This window comes from Bos grunniens, chromosome 20 (genome assembly GCF_055505025.1).
Source record: "Bos grunniens cultivar Pamir isolate PY7600 chromosome 20, Bosgru_T2T1.0, whole genome shotgun sequence".
Classification (NCBI taxonomy): Eukaryota; Metazoa; Chordata; class Mammalia; order Artiodactyla; family Bovidae; genus Bos; species Bos grunniens.
Genome location: NC_141184.1, coordinates 45,417,763 through 45,432,286, shown reverse-complemented (window position 1 = coordinate 45,432,286; position 14,524 = coordinate 45,417,763).

Sequence of the window (14,524 nt, the reverse complement as noted above, 5' to 3'; positions counted from 1 at the left end):
CTTCATCTAAACCTAATTATCTCCAAAGCTGCTACTTACTAATATACTGTCTCAACGGAGGTGTTTCAGCAGATGAATTTTGTGGGGATGCAACCATGTAGTCCATAACAGTTACCTTTTTAAGGTATTTTAATACACATTTTGTATCAGTGAGTCCTACTACTTTTATAGGAAATATATCACAGTAGTGAGACATAATATATATTTTCCTAGTAACAAATAACTGGAGGAGCCTAAATCTCCTTCATCAAAATGAAAATAGCTGATTATGGAATAGTCATACTTGAGAATATTGCTCAAGTGTTAAGAAGAATACAAAGACATTCAAGCTTTGCTTCAAATAAAAATCAACAAGTATCATGTAATCTGAAGCAAGACCTGTCTTTAAGGCTTGGTCTGAAATCTGAAAGTATGGACTCACTTAGTTAAAATTACCATCACTTTCACTGCTCAACAACTGAACAGTATGAAGATGTACCGATTTTGAGCTTATTAGCAAACAGATCTGCTCCTAATTTCCTAACAGAGATTTACATGAAGTTTGAAGGTCCCGAAGTCTATGAGAAATGAGGAATCCCTCGGAAGAGGTGGGAGTGGAGGGTGGGAGTATGAGCCCCATCTGTCTATAAGCAGCCTTTGCTGAGCCACAGTGTTACACTTCCATCCTCTTCCTTACTTTCTTATGGGGCTTAATTAGTTTCAGTGCAACAGTTTATGTAATCTTGTTTATTTGGGAGAAAATCTGTATAAAAATGCAAAGCAGGATTGGTAGTCAGTTGTTTATAGTTACTATCTCTGGGAGAAAAACAGAAAATGTAGAGGATGTGTTCTTTTCCTGTGTGTGTTATATTTGAAATTTTCTCCCAAAAATTCATTTCTCAGTTGGCTAACAAAGAGAACAGTAATACTTGTTAGACAATGGTTTTGTAGGACATTATATACTCAAAAGCAGAGACATTACTTTGCCAACAGAGGTTCGTCTAGTCAAGGCTATGGTTTTTCCTGTGGTCATGTATGGATGTGAGAGTTGGACTGTGAAGAAGGCTGAGCGCTGAAGAATTGATGCTTTTGAACTGTGGTGTTGGAAAAGACTCTTTGAGAGTCCCTTGGACTGCAAGGAGATCCAACCAGTCCATTCTGAAGGAGATCAGCCCTGGGATTTCTTTGGAAGGAATGATGCTAAAGCTGAAACTCCAGTACTTTGGCCACCTCATGCGAAGAGTTGACTCATTGGAAAAGACCCTGATGCTGGGAGGGATTGGGGGCAGGAGGAGAAGGGGATGACAGAGGATGAGATGGCTGGATGGCATCACTGACTTGATGGACGTGAGTCTGAGTGAACTCAGGGAGTTGGTGATGGACAGGGAGGCCTGGGTGCTGCGATTCATGGGGTTGCAAAGAGTCGGACACGACAGAACGACTGATCTGATCTGATCTGATATATATATATATATATATATATATAGAGAGAGAGAGAGAGAGAGAGAGAGAGAGAGAGAGTACACACACACACACATATACACCTGGTTATATTACATATATAATTATATACATTATAGATGGAGAAGGGGTCTACAGAGGATGAGATGGCTGGATGGCATCACCAACTCGATGGACATGAGTTTGGGTGAACTCCGGGAGTTGGTGATGGACTGGGAGGCCTGGCGTGCTGTGATTCATGGGGTTGCAAAGAGTTGGACATGACTGAGTGACTGAACTGAACTGAACTGAACTGATCTGATATACACACACACACACACACACACACATACCTGGTTCAATCTAAATGTAGATAAATTATAGATTGATTAACAATTCATGTGTTATATATAATAAAAAGGAAATGGCAACCCACTCCAGTACTCTTGCCTGGAAAATCCCATGGACGGAGGAGCCTGGTAGGCTACAGTCCATGGGGTCGCAAAGAGTCGGACACGACTGAGCGACTTCACTTCACTCCCTTCACTCACTTAATACTTTATCGCTGGAGAAGGAAATGGCAACCCACTCCAATGTTCTTGCCTGGAGAGTCCCACGGACAGAGGAGCCTGGCGGGCCATGGTCCATGGGGTCGCAGAGAGTTGGACACGACTGAAGTGACTGAGCACATATATAATAAAATAATAATGAATCAAGGAAACTTTGCCAAATGAGTTTGTCAGCCTGACCTTCTATATCTTGATAAGGGCAAGTAACCAGTAATATAGCCAATTCAAGGGATGTCACTGGTCACTTGTCCAGATTCCATTTACCAGCTCCTCAATCTGTTTTTCCTATGCATGAGTCTTTGTCCTTGACCCTAAAGAGAGTATGTGGTAGTCAAAAGGTGAAATGTGTTGGATCAGATGTGAGATTATTCATGCGATATTTGTTTATCATTTTCTAAGTAGTTATTATATGTTAGTCATTGAGGATGCAGACATGTAATAAGAAGCCTTATGCCATCAGGGAGCTTGCTGCCTTGGCAGGAAAGGCAGGCCACTGCAGGTATTATGAGCACAGAATTTGAGGGCTGGGCTCTGGAGGCAGACTTGGGTTCACAGATGCTGTGTGGTCTGAGGGAAATAACTTCACCACTGCTCAGTTTCCTCACCTGTAACAGAGGACAGTTATGGTGTTTACTTCTTCAGGATACTGTGTGGATCAACTGAGATACATATGTAGAGTTTCAATTCAGTTCAGTTGCTCAGTTGTGTCCAATTCTTTGCAACCCCATGGACAGCAGCACTCCAGGCTTCCCTGTCCATCACCAACTCCCAGAGCTTGCTCAAACTCATATCCATTGAGTTAGTGATGTCATCCAACCATCTCATCCTCGGTCGTCCCCTTCTCTTGCTTTCAGTCTTTCCCAGAATCAAGGTCTTTTTCAATAAGTCAGTTCTTCACATCATGTGGCCAAAGTATTGGAGTTTCAGCTTCAGCATCAGTCCTTCCAATGAATATTCAGGATTGATTTCCTTTATGATTGACTGGTTTGATCTCCTTGCAATCCAAGGGATTCTCAAGAGTCTTCTCCAACACCACAGTTCAAAAGCATCAATTCTTTGGTGCTCAGCTTTCTTTATGGTCCAACTCTCAGATCCATACATGACTACTGGAAAAACCATAGAGTTTAAATTATTGCAATTATTATTTAATTGAATAATTTTGATGTATTGTGACAAGAGTTGCAACAGTTGTCAGCAAAAATGATGTTATGGTACCTGTGATGATGTGGTCCAGTGGGAATTCACATGTACCATCAGTATCTTCTGTACCTGGATCCTGAAGTAGGATGTTGGCAATGTCTTTAGTGGTTTTGAAAGATTCCATTAGTAGAGTCTCTTCCTCTTAGGAGAAGTTCTGCTGGCTACCCTTGGTGTTCAAAGCAGTCTCTTCACTATAGGTCTCAATCTCCTGTGTTCACAGCAGAGCAATGATTTATAAACCATTAAGAGATCCCAATCTGTAGTTCTGATGTCTACCATGAGGGGCAAGTGAGGGGTCAGCATGACTCCTTTTCTACTGATTTCTTCCATGGAATGGGCTCGATGCCCATGAAGAGGAGGCTAGAGCTGGCTTGAATGTGTCCGAATGTACAGACCTGCCCACTGCACAAATCCACTCCTCTCCTTTTACTCTTTTTCTAGGTTCAGTGTTCTTGTTCAGTGTTCAGAATCAGCTGTGGGCAGCTTCTCTCTTCTGCAGAACAGAGTGCCAAGAGTTGGTTAATGCACTGTAGCTGGAGACTGTTACACAGGAGGATGGAGGTGGCCAAAGGGGTTCCATTCCCCACCACAGAGCCATGGGAGAAATGTGCATAGGGATTGCAGAGGGATTGGAACTTAGAATAAAGGTGGTCCTCTTGACTCAGCCCTTTAACTAGGGGTGAAATTGTTTTTCTGAGACGTTAATTGTTATGACTCTTAGAGTTTTTTTCCCCCTGTGTTTGTTTTTCATGATGCCACAGGCACTGAATTATTTAAGGGTGAATCTTATGCAAAACCACTTGTTCTTCTCTATGAACTCATAGGTTCTAAGTGGCTCATAAGTATCCTTTAAAATTCCTATTATGATAAATGAGACCAAATGGCATGTTTTGCTGTATTGTCTAAATTGGTCACATTTTTTTGTATATTTCCCGACTCCTCTAATATTATAAAATAGGTTAGGAAATAAATTATATAAACCAGGACTCATACTCCAAAATTCAGCCTCTTGTTGATTGCATGCCTCTCTATTAAAGTAAAAGGAAACTCAGGAAGAAGGTAGTTGGGTTTGTGACAACCTTTCCGGCCTTGGTTAAAATGACTTCTTTTACTTCTCTTTATTTTTTGATGTTTATGTTCATCATAGAGATCGTCCAGTTCCCAAATACCTCAGCACCACAGGTGAAGTGGGAACTTAAGAGGCCAGTGACTGCCAGAGGCCCATGTTGCTTAACTGGATTGATAATCTTGTACCACAGTAAAAATAGACATCATTAGTTCCTAGAGGCTGCCTCCAGGATGCATCAGAACTGAAAAAAATGACTCTACACACCAAAAGAAGGAGAACATGAAAAAAAAAATAGTCTGTATATTGTTTGTATGACTCATCCCTGACACTGAATATTCAAGGTATGAGAACAAGACAATTAAATTCTATGAGCCTTATTTTTCTTATATGTACAATAGGTCAAAGCTGTTGAGGCTTTTTTTTTTTTTTGGCTTTCATATAATATATGAAGAATAAGCTAGGTAATTAGATGAACGTGTTTTACCTAACAGAGGTTCATCCAGGAAGAGGAAATCACTAATAATCCCCCAGAACACTAGGCATAATGCCCTCCCCCCCCACTGCCACATATGTTCAAGCACTAATCCCTGGAATGTGAATATGTTATAGACCTTAAATCATGAGATTATCCAGGATTGTCCAGGTGGATTCAGTTTTATCACATGGACCCATAAAAGCAGAGAACTTTCCCTGGCTAGAAGCAAAAGGGAGGGCAGAGAGATGCAGCAGAAGAGGAAGAGATTTGAAGTGCGAGAGCAACTCTCCCTCTGCTGCTGCTGAAACCCATGAGAAGGAATGCAGCCAGTGGCTGCAGGTGGAAGCAAAGAACCTGCTGACAGCCAGTCAGGGCCTCAGTCCTACAACCACAAGGAACTGCATTTACCCAGTGATCTGAAAGAGCTTGGAAGGTGGTTTTTCCCTAAAGACTCTAGAACAGAACACAGTATGGTGATACCTGTATTTAGTCCTTGTGAGACTCTAAGCAGAAGCCTGCACTGAGCTACACTACGCCTAGACTTCTCATCTATAGAACTATGAAATAATGAATGGATGTTGTTTAAAGCTGCTATGTTTGTGGTAATTTGTTACAGAAGTGATAGGAAACTAATACACCCTCATTGCTGGGAGAAGGAAAAAAAACAGACTGAAGCAGGTAATAAAGCATATGGCTCCAATACCCGGCCACCCCACTCTTCCTGCTCCTCAGAGACTGACTCTGCAGAAGGGGACACATTCTGGGAAAGGGTGGGCCTCTGAAAGGAGATCTCCTCATGGGATGTTCTTCCTACCTGGGTACCATTATGTTATCTCTTTGTAAAGGCAACTTGCCAGTGTCTTTTACTTAAGTGAGAGGAAGCCTTGAAGTTGAACTTTCCTTTGTGCACAGGTGAAACCAAGTAGTCGCTGCAGGCTCCATTGCCAGGTGTGAGGAGCAGCTGAAGGGGCTCACGGGCACAGGGAACTCTTTGGAGCCTTAAACAGAGTAGAGATTCTGAGCTGTTAATAGTTGAATTCAGTTGTAAATGCTAATAAAGCAGGCAGCAATAACATGACAACATTGTTTTGGAGACCACAGGGCCAGAGGGCAGTGCCCAGAGAGAGACTGGCTCATTCTCTTCACTGTGAGGTGATGGGAAACGCACACCTCCTTCCTCCTGGCACACGCATTCAAATGTAATTTTGAAGAGGAGCCAGAGAGATGGGGAGAAGACCAAGAAGTCTGGGATGAAACATTATTTTTCTAGGACAGAGCTTTACCATCCTGAAGGAACTGTTAAGCTAATTGGATGAAAGTTGCTTTATTCTCTACCAATAATCAGGGGATCGGGAAGAAAGACAAATTAATTTTTAAAAAAGGAATTTTATTTTCTCATGATGATGGTTAATTATATATGCCAAACTGGCTGGTTTAGAGTTGCTCATATAGTGGATAAAATATTTCTGGGTGTGGCTGTGAGGATGCCTCTGGAAGAGATTAGCAATGGAATCCATAGACTAAGTAATGAAGACGTACCCTTACCAGTACAGGTGGGCCTCATCTAATCGGTTGAGGGTCTGAATACAACAGAAAGGTGGAAGAAGGATGGATTTGCTGTCTCGACCTGAACTGGAATATTCATCTTTTCCTGTTCTTGAACATAAGTACTCCTAGTTCCTGGCTTTTGGACTCAAATCAGACTTAACACCGTCAGCTTCTCGATTCTCAGGCTTTTGGACTTGGAATGAATTATGCTACTATTAGATTAGTGTACAAGTAATTGTGGTTTTGCATTGTTTAGTATTGGCATTTACTATTGGAATACATTCTTAAATAAATGTGTTTATGTATACATCAGGCTTCCCTGGTGGCTCAGGTGGTAAAGAATCTGCCTGCAATGCTTCATTTTAATGCACATTTTTCACTTTATGTTTTTTGCTAATAATGTATTGCTGCTGCTAAGTCACTTCAGTCGTGTCCGACTCTGTGCGACCCCATAGACGGCAGCCCACCAGACTCCCCCGTCCCTGGGATTCTCCAGGCAAGAACACTGGAGTGGGTTGCCATTTCCTTCTTCAATGCATGAAAGTGAAAAGTGAAAATGAAGTCGCTCAGTCGTGTCTGACTCTTAGCGACCCCATGGACTGCAGCCTGCCAGGCTCCTCTGTCCATGGGATTTTCCAGGCAAGAATACTAGACTGGGGTGCCATTGCCTTCTCTGAATGATGTATTCCTTGCTGTTTATTTTATATTTATTTTAGACTACAGAAATGATGTTAGAAAAAAAGCAATATAAGTGATTTTCTTGTTTTTCAGTCACTAAGTCATGTCTGATTCCTTGTGATCCCATGGACTGTAGCATGCCAGGCTTCCCTGTCCTTCACTATCTCCCTGAGTTTGCTCAAACTCATGTCTGTGGATTGATTCAGTGATGCCATCCAACGTCTCATCCTCTGTCATCTCCTTCTCCTCTGCCTTCAATGTTCCCAGCATCAGGGTCTTTTCCAACTAGTCGGCTCTCCATATCAGGTGGCCAAAGTATTGTAGCTTCAGCTTTAGTATTAGTCCTTCAGGTGAATATTCAGGGTTGATCTTTAGGATTGACTGGTTTGATCTCTTTGCTGTCTGAGGGACTCTCAAGAGTCTTCTCAAGAACAATGATTCAAAAGCATCAACTCTGGAAAAATTTGTCATGACTGCTAGAAAAACCACAGCTTTGACTATATGGACCCTGTTGACAAAGTGATGTCTCTGCTTTTTAATAAGCTGTCTCGGTTTGTCATAGCTTTCCTTCCAAGGAGCTAGCAAGTGTCTTGATTTCAGGCTACAGTCACTGTCTGCAGTGAGTTTGGAGCCCAAGAAAATAAAGTCTGTCACTCTTTCTACTTTTTCCCATCTATTTGCCATGAAGTGATGGGCCCAGATGCCATGATCTTAGTTTTTTGAATGTTGACTTTTAAGCCAGCTTTTTCACTCTTCTCTTTCACCGTTGTCAAGAGGCTCTTTAGTTTCTCTTCACTTTCTGCTATTAGAGTGATATCATCTTCATATCTGAGGTTGTTGATGTTTGATGTTTCAAATATTTTCTTATTTGAGTTCAAAATGGGTTGGAAAGCAGCAAAGACAACTCACAACATCAACAACACATTTGGCCCAATAACTGCTAATTAACACACAGAGCAGTGGTGGTTAAAGAAGTTTTGCAAAGGAGACAAGAGCCTTGAAGATGAGGAGTGCAGTGGCTGGCCATCGGAAGTTGACAACAGCCAATTGAGAGGGTCATCGAAGCTGATCCTCTTACAATTACATGGGAAGTTCCTGAAGAAGTCAGTGTCAACCACTCTACACTAGTTCAGCCTTTGAAGCAAATTGGAAAGGTAGAAAAGCTCGATAAGTGGATACCTCATGTGCTGGCTGAAAAAAAAAATCATTGTTTTGAAGCATCATCTTCTCTTACTCTACACAACAACAAAGCATTTCTCAATTGGATTGTGATGTGCAATGAAAAGTGGATTCTATAGGATAACCAGAGAGGACCAGCTCAGTGCTTGGACTGATACAAACCTTCAAAGCACTTCCCAAAGACAAAATATGGTCATGGTCACTGTCTGGTGGTCTGTTGCCCATGTGATCTACTATCCAGTTTTCTGAATCCCAGGAAAACCATTACATCTGAGAAGTATCCTCAGCAATTTGATGAGATGCACTGAAAACTGCAACACCTCCAGCTGGCATTGGTCAACAGAGAGGCCCAGTTCTTCTCTACAACAATACTCATCTGAATGTTTTACAACCAACAGTTCAAAAGTTGAACTAATAGGGCTATGAAGTTTTGACTCATCTGCCAGATTCACTTGACCTCTCGCCAACCAACTACCACTTCTTCAAGCATCTGAACAACTTTTTGCAGGGAAAATGCTTCCACAACCAGGAGGAGCAGGAAATGCTTTCTAAGAGGTTGTCGAAACCAAAACACAGATTTTTTTTAAATTAATTAATTTATTTTTTTACTTTACAATATTGTATTTGTTTTTGCCATACATTGACATGAATCCACCATGGGTGTACACGTGTTCCCCATCCTGAATCCCTCTCCCACCTCCCTCCCCATCCCATCCCTCTGGGTCATCCCAGTGCACCAGCCCCGAGCACCCTGTATCATGCATCAAGCTTGGACTGGTGATTCATTTCACATGTGATAATTTACATGTTTCAATGCCATTCTCCCATATCATCCTGCCCTCGCCCTCTCCCACAGAGTCCAAAAGACTGTTCTATACATCTGTGTCTCTTTTGCTGTCTCACATATGGGGTTATCGTTACCATCTTTTTAAATTCCATATATATGCGTTAATATACTGTATTTGGTGTTTTTCTTTCTGGCTTACTTCTCTCTATATAATAGGCTCCAGTTTCATCCACCTCATTAGAACTGATTCAAATGTATTCTTTTTAATGGCTGAGTAATACTCCATTGTGTATATGTACCACAGCTTTCTTATCCATTCATCTGCTGACGGACATCTAGGTTGCTGCCATGTCCTGGCTATTATAAACAGTGCTGCAGTGAACATTGGGGTACACGTGTCTCTTTCAGTTCTGGTTTTCTCGGTGTGTATGTCCAGCAGTGGGATTGCTGGGTCATATGGCAGTTCTATTTCCAGTTTTTAAAGGAATCTCCACACTGTTCTCCATAGTGGCTGTGCTAGTTTGCATTCCCACCAACAGTGTAAGAGGGTTCCCTTTTCTCCACACCCTCTCCAGCATTTATTGCTTGTAGACTTTTGGATAGCAGCCATTCTGACTGGCGTGAAATGGTACCTCATTGTGGTTTTGATTTGCATTTCTCTGATAATGAATGATGTTGAACATCTTTTCATGTGTTTGTTAGCCATTTGTATATCTTCTTTGGAGAAATGTCTGTTTAGTTCTTTGGCCCGCTTTTTGATTGGGTCGTTTATTTTTCTGGAATTGAGCTGCAGGAGTTGCTTGTATATTTTTGAGATTAATTCTTTGTCTGTTGTTTCATTTGCTATTATTTTCTCCCATTCTTAAGGCTGTCTTTTCACCTTGCTTATAGTTTCTTTTATTGTGCAGAAGCTTTTAGTTTTAATTAGGTCCCATTTGTTTATTTTTGCTTTTATTTCCAATGTTCCGGGAGGTGGGTCATAGAGGATCCTGCTGTGGTTTATGTCGGAGTGTTTTGCCTATGTTTTCATCTAGGAGTTTTATAGCTTCTGGTCTTACATTCAGATCTTTAATCCATTTTGAGTTTATTTTTGTGTATGGTGTTAGAAAGTGATCTAGTTTCATTCTTTTACAAGTGGTTGACCAGTTTTCCCAGCACCACTTGTTAAAGAGATTGTCTTTTCTCCATTGTATATTGTTGCCTCCTTTGTCAAAGATAAAGTGTCCATAGGTGCGTGGATTTATCTCTGGGCTTTCTATTTTGTTCCATTGATCAATATTTCTGTCTTTGTGCCAGTACCATACTGTCTTGATGACTGTGGCTTTGTAGTAGAGACTGAAGTCAGGCAGGTTGATTCCTTCAGTTTCATTCTTCTTTCTCAAGATTCAAAGCACAGATTTTTTATGCTACAGGAGCAAACAAACTTAATTTCTCACTGGCAAAAATGTGTTGATTGTAATGGTTCCTATTTTGATTAATAAAGATGTGTTTGAGTCTAGTTATAATTTAAAATTCATGGTCTGAAACTGTAATTACATTTGCACCAACCTAATAGCTTTCCTGTTTCTCTAGCTTGCAGACAACAGATAATGGGATTTCACAGCCTCCATAATCATGTGAACCAATTCCTGTAGAAAAAAAAAATCTCCTCTTATGAATATATCTGTATATATCCTATTGGTTCTGTTTCTCTCCAGAACCTTGACTAATAAACTCATATCATATAAATTTTATTTTGACCATGCTATTGTAAAAACCTTTATCCTCCATAAAAGTGTCAGTTTTTGGAGATCAGGATCTAGTATCTTATAAATATACCTCTTGCATTCCCCAGAGTTCCTAGATTTCACAACAAATAGTATGGATTATTCAATGCAGATAACTGGCCTATCCTTTCCAGTTTACACTGTTGGCATTCGTTCTGGTTGGTCAGGGCCCACATTACTCCAGTTATTAAATATTTTAATATCACCCTCAAGTGAATCTTTCCTTTTACATTTTGCTATGATAATTTTTTAACATTGAAAGAATTATACATTGCCTCTCCTGATCACCTAGATTCTGCAATTCATATTTTGCTATGTTTGCTTTATCATACATATATCCATCATTCCTCTAGGCATCCATCAATCCATCTTATTTTTTTTTATGTTCTTAAAAGTAGGTTTCAGACTTTACCCCTAAGCACTTCTGCACATGCACCATTGATTAGAGTTTGACATTTGTTTACTGCTTGTTTTTTTTTTTTAATAAGTCCTAAGCTAAATATAGCTTAGGACTGTAGCCTACCAAGCTCCTCCGACCATGGGATTCTTCAGGCGAGAATACTGGAGTGGGTTGCCATTTCCTTCTCCAGGGGATCTTCCCAACCCAGAGATGGAACCCGGGTTTCCCGCACTGGAGGCAGACACTTTAACCTCTGAGCCACCAGGGAAGCCCAAGCTAAATATATATTTTGAATTTGGAGTTTGACACATGGAATAATTAAGATTAACACAGTGATAGCTTGACCAATAAAAGACTGTTGTGAATAGTTGATATTTGAGTTAGGAATTTGATTATGATAACAAATAGAGATCCTCTTTATAATCTCACTTATTAGCAAAGTTTAATTGGAATAAATAGGAGAGGAAGTCAGATACATTCCAGGAGTCTGAGGTCTCAAGGTAAAGGCTGATTCTAATGGAAGCTCGCTAGATTGTGATGAATCATGGAGATTTCCCAGCAAAGGTCAAAGGAATATTGATGAAGTCAGAGACCATTTCTGTTGTTTGGAAACTCAGTTTTTTGACCAGTGCTTCTATCAGGTTATGAAGCTAATATTCTCTCCATTGGTTGAACAAGCTATAAAATCATTAAGATAGTACATTTAGACAACTGTCTTGCTTCATCATACAATTGGTCTGTGTAAATTCTTATGGTTCTAACTATTGCTCCCATCTCAAAAATGTCATTTTTTGAGAATTACACAGTATGTACACCATTTTAAGTGTCTGTTAGTATTAATATTCACACAAGGGAAGGGGGACATTATTCCTTGGATAGCAGCTTGGTAAATTCTTGAAAAACTGATTATATGGTATCCATTATCCCAACATCTTGTGTATTAGTTAATACCCCTCCCCCGACTCTCTCCTCCCTTCTGTGGAGGCAGAACAGGGCTTCATTTTGAGTCATGATTATGGAATTTTTCTTCTGCACGGGCATGCAAAAATATCAAAAGCAACTAAAGGAGCTGAAAGAATATGAAAAGCCTGCTATAGCAAGATTTAGCTGAGAACATCTAAAAATTGATTTGATTTGTGTTTCAGAGGAAAAACTTTATCCCTGGTCAGCTTGAAGTATTGCACTGTAAACTGATCCATCCTGCTGATTTTTCAAAGTCTGCAGAAGCCTAAGTGGCCTGTTACACGGTCTACCCAAGGGACGTGGACTTGGTCATCCATGGCACAGAAGAGATCCAACCTCAAATTGAGACAGATGTAAATACACGCTTCAAAGTGTACTTCCAAAGGGCTTTAGAGGCCTTTCTACTCTTGAGGTAGTCTTGAGCATAAGACGTGTAGAGGCTCAGGTTAAAGAGGAAGATGTATGAGGAAGTAAGCCTAGGTCCCTACTGTTACTCAGGCCCACACTGTTATTTCCAGAGCACTGTCAAAGTCTTCCTGGAGGGAATTTTGTTGACACACAAATTCTGGAGTCACACAGTTCCTGGCACCTAGGAAAGGCTCCAAATGTGGGACAAGTGTTTGCTGAATGAAAGTTCACTTTCAGTATCTAGGGCTGTGAGCAGAGGCTGACAACCAAGGTCCATCTTCCCTCTAGAAGTCTAGGTTCTAAAGGCTCCATCCTTCCACAGACAATACTTGACAACCAATAAAGACACACCATTACTCAGAGCAGCCCTGGCCATGTGACACCACAGTTGCAAATTTCAAATTTGCAAATTTCTATGGGATAAGTTTGTATTGTAAATGCCTGAAACAGGCCTAGTGTGGGGAAAATAGCATAGGCATAGCAATGTATTTTCAGCCACAGCCTCAGGGAGGTAAGAGAGAGTGGTGAGGACTGTGGCAAACTAGGAATCACATGCCCTGTCTAATGTGGGCAGCTCCGTTCACTTCTAGTTTTTTCATGCCTTGTGAAAATGCACACTCAGTACTGGGGAGTCCTAATTTTTCAAGAACAGCTGGAATTTGATTTGGAATTATTACTTTTTAAGATCTGAGAGGCTACCAGCATTTGGGATGGCAGGTTTCACTTTAATAAATACAAGGTTCTAGTTTCAATTTGGTGACAGAATGTGCATTCCAGTAGCAGGTTTCAGCATACAGGAAAGTGTAGTTAATTGTTGCTGCTGCATAGAGTCAGCAAATTCCTACTTCATTCTCTTTGCTTTTTGTAGTGAATCTTTCTTTTGTGCTGAATCCTGTCTAACAATTATAACTATGCCTTTTAGAGTTCAGAGTAATATAATCTCTTTGCTGGTTTATATTGATGGAGGAGGCTGAGTTTTCCAATAATATGAACTCACAAAACAGAATAGTAGCTTACTTGGGACAGAATGACCAAACTCCTTGCCCAGGTTGGTGCATTAACCAGAACATGGTGTCTATCCACATCCAGTAGAATTTCACATCTGTTAGGCTATTGTTCGCAAACCTCAAAGAACATGTGTTAGATAAATTTATCATTCTAAAATTTCTCTAGGGCTTGCAGTGTTATACATGAAGTAAAATTATACTAATTATACTTTGGGGAAACTGACATCGTCCCTCTTCCATGCTTCCAGATATGAGATATCTGATGACTGGGGGAAAGGCATTAAAAATTGCTAGTAAGAATGGCTGGACTGAAGGCACAGCAGGTATAGGAAAACATTTGAGAAATGCAGATCCTCCTCTGAAGCCCACTACTTAGTTCCCACGTTTGGTTTGTCTCTGATTGCTCTGTTGGTTCCTTAGAACTATAAATCTGGTTCTTCTCTCTCTATTGCAGGCATATTCTCTAAGAAGACATTTGAGGCTCAAACATCTTAATGTTGAATTTCAGGCAACTTCTCAGCTCAATGAGGAAGAAACATCAGGGCAGTGTGTTGCTTTAAGGGCATTTGAATACACAAGATACCATGATTTTTCCTGACAACACAGAGCAGATGGGATTTGCCTACTCATAGGAAATGTGTCCTCCATGTTGAACCATAGACTGGAGTGGTGAGAAGGAAGAAAACTACAAAGCTCAGTGTTCATGGTTTTGCCATGATGTAGACTGGATGTGGCACAGTGCCCAGAAAGCAGGAATCAATACTTGGGGGCTGGAAAGGCAGGTGGTCATCGTCCCAGAAGTTCACAGGAAGGATCAGATCTTTCCTAGATCAATCTGGGGTTGGGAATGTACCTGAAATCAGAGCACTTGGTTCAAACACCAAGACTGGGAAATAAGGTGAAATTAACTGGAGTTATGGAGGTTGATATAATGTAGCACTACAGGTGGTGCAGTGGTAAAAAAAATCCCTCCTGCGAATGCAGGAGATGCAGGAGACTTGGATTCCATTCCTGGGATGAAAAGATACCCTGGAGAAGGAAATGGCAACCCACTCC